The sequence below is a fragment of the Bombina bombina genome, chromosome 1, assembly GCF_027579735.1.
Source record: "Bombina bombina isolate aBomBom1 chromosome 1, aBomBom1.pri, whole genome shotgun sequence".
Classification (NCBI taxonomy): domain Eukaryota; kingdom Metazoa; phylum Chordata; class Amphibia; order Anura; family Bombinatoridae; genus Bombina; species Bombina bombina.
The window spans coordinates 1095739169-1095744972 of NC_069499.1; positions in this window are offsets into that span (position 1 = coordinate 1095739169).

The window sequence follows — 5804 nt, forward strand, 5'->3', positions numbered from 1 at the left end:
CACTCAGTGCCCGGATCTCAATCCTATTGAACATCTTTGGGATGAGCTGAAAAGGCCTTTTTGCTGCAGGCCTACACCTCAGTCGAATCTCCTGGATGTGCATGACACACTCATGTCTTCATGGTATACAATACCTCTACAACGTATTCTGCATCTTGTTGAATCCATGCCTAGATGAATTCTGCCTGTTTTAATGGCTAAAGGAAGCTCCACATGCTAATAGGTAGCTGTACCTAATAAAGTAGTCACACCCTGATTAACAATTAAAGCTTTCATGCATCTTTGCATACTCTCCACCATTCTTTCACATTGCTGTTGGGGGACTTTATACAACTCCTGGTGCAAAAATTCAAGCAGCTTGGCTTTGTTTGAGTGCTTGTGAATAGACATCTTCTTCTTGGTCACATTCCAAAACTTTTCAATGGGGTTCAAGTCTGGATATTGAGCTGTCCACGACAGGGTCTTGATCTGGTGGTCCTCCATCCACACCTTGATTGACCTTAAATTTGGGGAACATTGCCAGAGCAGAAGAAAGCAAGTTTTCTTTTAGGATAACCTTGTATATGGCTTGATTCATGCATCCTTCACAAAGATAAAGCCAGGACAATTTTAAGCTTTGCCCAACAGCTGGTCATTGAATGATTAGAAGGAGACCTGGAGAGGCCTACAAGCCAGAGTTTCTCACACACACTGTGAAATATGGTGGAAGATTGGCGATGATCTGGGGTGCAGGTCCAGCAAGGCTGAAATTAGGCAGATTAATCTTTTGTGAGGGATGCATGAATCAAGCCACCTACAAGGTTATACTGGAAAAAAAACTTGCTTTCATCTGCTCTGACAATTCGCCCCAATTCTGAGGATTGTTTTACCCAGGAGGACAATGCTCTATTGAGGACCACCAGACCAAGACCCTGTCATGACCAGCCCAATCTCCAGACCTGAACCCTATCCAAAACCTCTCAAATGTAATGAAGAGGAAGACGGATGGTCAAAAGCCATCAAACAAAGCATAGCTGCTTTAATGTTTGCACCAGGAGTGGCTGTCAACCAAAAGCAATGTTAAAGACTGGTGGAGAGCAAAGGTGATATTTTTTTTTTAAGTTGTGCTCTCCATTGAAGTCTATAGGGGAACATTAGCGTGGGTCAGGTTTTGCTTTCATGCTTACTTTTTACTTTCAACTTGTAATACTCGTGCTATCCCAGGCGCATTACAAGTTTACTTTCAGTGGTATTCGCGCTCAAGTGCAAGCGCTAAAAACCGCTCCACTTGTAATCCAGCCCTAAATCAGCAATGTCATGTTTAATATCTGCGAGGCTTTTAGTTTGAAGTAATGTTTTGATACTAATGATTTCAGATTAGCTTTAGTCACTGGTATTGTCCACCGTGGATATTTGTGAACAGGGGTCTGATTCCATATCTTTTTCTACTGTGTGTGCCAATGGATAATGAGATTTATCCAGTTTAGTAGATTTAACCCCTTAATGACCAAGGACGTACGCCACACGTCCTAAAAAAAAATACAGTTAATGACCGAGGACGTGTGGCGTACGTCCTTGGTCTGGAAAGCAGCTGGAAGCGATCCTGCACGCTTCCAGCTGCTTTCCGGTTATTGCAGTGATGCCTCGATATCGAGGCATCCTGCAATAACCCCCCTTGGCCATCCGATGCAGAGAGAGCCACTCTGTGGCCCTCTCTGCACCGGACATCGGTGGCCGGTATCGTTGGTGGGTAGGAGCAAGTCTGGGAGGCGGGTGGGCGGCCATCGATGTGCCGAATGGAGTGGAGGGGGGCGGGATCGGGGGCGGGACGGGTGGGAGCGTGCATGGGAGCGCGCGCTTGCACGGGGGGCGGCGGCGGGTGGGCGCGTGCACGGGGCGGGAGCGGGAGGGAACCACTGCACTACAGAAAAATAAACTGGGAAAAGTTAAAAAAAAAAAAGTTTTTAAAGCTGTAAATAAACAGCTAAGGGACCTGGAAGGGGTGGGGGGTTGATCTTGGGGAGGGGGAAGCTACACTACAGAAAAGGTCATTTAAAAAAAAAAAAAAAAAGGCACATTTTTTTACTAAACTGGGTACTGGCAGACAGCTGCCAGTACCCAAGATGGCGCCCATTAAGGCAGAGGGGGAGGGTTAGAGAGCTGTTTGATGGGGGATCAGTGAGGCTGGGAGCTAAGGGGGGATCCTACACAGCAGCATATGTAAATATGCTAAAAAAAAAACACAAAAAAAGCCCAAATATAGCTTTTATTTTAGTACTGGCAGAGTTTCTGCCAGTACTTAAGATGGCGGGGACAATTGTGGGGTGGGGGAGGGAAGAGAGCTGTTTGGGAGGGATCAGGGGGTCTCATGTTTCAGGTGGGAGGCTGAGCTCTACACTAAAGCTAAAATTAACCCTGCAAGCTCCCTACAAGCTACATAATTAACCCCTTCACTGCTAGCCATAATACACGTGTGAAATGCAGCGGCATTTGGCGGCCTTCTAATTACCAAAAAGCAACGCCAAAGCCATATATGTCTGCTATTTCTGAACAAAGGGGATCCCAGAGAAACATTTACAACCATTTGTGCCATAATTGCACAAGCTGTTTGTAAATGATTTCAGTGAGAAACCTAAAATTGTGAAACATTTAACGTTTTTTTTAATTTGATCGCATTTGGGAGTGAAATGGTGGCATGAAATATACCAAAATTGGCCTAGATCAATACTTGGGGTTGTCTACTATACTACACTAAAGCTAAAATTATCCCTAAAAGCTCCCTACATGCTCCATAATTAACCCCTTCACTGCTGGGCATAATACACGTGTAGTGCGCAGTGGCATTTAGCAGCCTTCTAATTACTAAAAAGCAACGCCAAAGCCATATATGTCTGCTATTTCTGAACAAAGGGGATCCCAGAGAAGAATTTGCAACCATTTAAGCCATAATTACACAAGCTGTTTGTAAATAATTTCAGTGAGAAACCAAAAGTTTGTGAAAAAATTAGTAAAAAAGTGAAAGATTTTTTGTATTTAATCGCATTTGGCGGTGAAATGGTGGCATGAAATATACCAAAATGGGCCTAGATCAATACTTTGGGATGTCTACTAAAAAAAAATATATACATGTCAATGGATATTCAGAGATTCCTGAAAGATATTAGTGTTCTAATGTAACTAGAGCTAATTTTGAAAAATAATGGTTTGGAAATAGCAAAGTGCTACTTGTATTTATGGCCCTATAACTTACAAAAAAAGCAAAGAACATGTAAACATTGGGTATTTCTAAACTCAGGACAAAATTTAGAAACTATTTAGCATGGGTGTTTTTTGGTAGTTGTAGATGTGTAACAGATTTTGGGGGTCATAGTTAGAAAAAGTGTGTTTTTTAAAAAAATTTCCTCATATTTTATAATTTTTTTTATAGTAAATTATAAGATATGATGAAAATAATGGTATCTTTAGAAAGTCCATTTAATGGCGAGAAAAACGGTATATAATATGTGTGGGTACAGTAAATGAGTAAGAGGAAAATTACAGCTAAACACAAACACCGCAGAAATGTAAAAATAGCCTTGGTCCCAAACGGACAGAAAATGGAAAAGTGCTGTGGTCATTAAGGGGTTAAAGATAATTTTCTTGCAGACATAATAATCAGCTCTTTATATAAAGATGAGATAAATGTGAGAATGTTACCCCTAGTGGTTAGTAGGTTTCTTGATTGTTAAAAGCTACCAAGAATAACAGAGCCTCTAGCATAACAGTTCCTATTCACGCTTTTGAAAAAAGAGGTCATGGTCCTCCTAGATATACCTTACACTGATTATATACAGGGAGTGCAGAATTATTAGGCAAGTTGTATTTTTGAGGATTAATTTTATTATTGAACAACAACCATGTTCTCAATGAACCCCAAAAACTCATTAATATCAAAGCTGAATAGTTTTGGAAGTAGTTTTAAGTTTGTTTTTAGTTATAGCTATTTTAGGGGGATATCTGTGTGTGCAGGTGACTATTACTGTGCATAATTATTAGGCAACTTAACAAAAAACAAATATATACCCATTTCAATTATTTATTTTTACCAGTGAAACCAATATAACATCTCAACATTCACAAATATACATTTCTGACATTCAAAAACAAAACAAAAACATATCAGTGACCAATATAGCCACCTTTCTTTGCAAGGACACTCAAAAGCCTGCCATCCATGGATTCTGTCAGTGTTTTGATCTGTTCACCATCAACATTGCGTGCAGCAGCAACCACAGCCTCCCAGGCACTGTTCAGAGAGGTGTACTGTTTTCGCTCCTTGTAAATCTCACATTTGATGATGGACCACAGGTTTTCAATGGGGTTCAGATCAGGTGAACAAGGAGGCCATGTCATTAGATTTTCTTCTTTTATACCCTTTCTTGCCAGCCACGCTGTGGAGTACTTGGACGCGTGTGATGGAGCATTGTCCTGCATGAAAATCATGTTTTTCTTGAAGGATGCAGACTTCTTCCTGTACCACTGCTTAAAGAAGGTGTCTTCCAGAAACTGGCAGTAGGACTGGGAGTTGAGTTTGACTCCATCCTCAACCCGAAAAGGCCCCACAAGCTCATCTTTGATGATACCAGCCCAAACCAGTACTCCACCTCCACCTTGCTGGCGTCTGAGTCGGACTGGAGCTCTCTGCCCTTTACCAATCCAGTCACGGGCCCATCCATCTGGCCCATCAAGACTCACTCTCATTTCATCAGTCCATAAAGCCTTAGAAAAATCAGTCTTGAGATATTTCTTGGCCCAGTCTTGACGTTTCAGCTTGTGTGTCGTCTTTCAGCCTTTCTTACCTTGGCCATGTCTCTGAGTATTGCACACCTTGTGCTTTTGGGCACTCCAGTGATATTGCAGCTCTGAAATATGGCCAAACTGGTGGCAAGTGGCATCTTGGCAGCTGCACGCTTGACTTTTCTCAGTTCATTGGCAGTTATTTTGCGCCTTGGAGTGCTGCATCCCTCTGCAAGATATCTCACTATTTTTTACTTTTCTGAGCCTGTCAAGTCCTTCTTTTGACCCATTTTGCTAAAGGAAAGGAAGTTGCCTAATAATTATGCACACCTGATATAGGGTTTTGATATCATTAGACCACACCCCTTCTCATTACAGAGATGCACATCACCTAATATGCTTAATTGGTAGTAGGCTTTCGAGCCTATACAGCTTGGAGTAAGACAACATGCATAAAGAGGATGATGTGGTCAAAATACTTATTTGCCTAATAATTCTGCACTCCCTGTAATATATAATGGGTAATCTTGCCACAGTTTGGAGTACCTTTGTATCCTTCTACCTGTGATTAGTCAGCTGAGAAGTTCCAACTCGCTATTAGAGTACCTGGAGGTGCTGTCTTTTTGTGAGTATTCTGTACTCCTTATTCATACGCTTTGACACAGACTGTGCTAGGTCATTTTAGCACCCTTGTTTCCTTTGTGCTTTACTAATGAGTAGGGGAGCAAAGCCTCAGTCCCACAGCGCAACTAGTATAGTTAAACTTATTGTAATCATATTTAACTGTCAAGAGTTCCCAGAAATGTTGACCACATTATATAAACTGTACATCCCACTCTACATCAAGATCAGGAAGGATATAAGGGCAATTTAGGTTTTTATGGATAAAGTAGCAAGTGCAGCTCCATTTCTTCAAGAGTATCATATGGTTAACCTCCTTGGCTAAGGATATAGTGTAAATTCTCTTGAATAGGAAGGTGTTACACAGCTCTCCCACAATAATAGCTGGCAAAAAAACTTCCTCACAGACCCATCAGATGTCTGTAAAA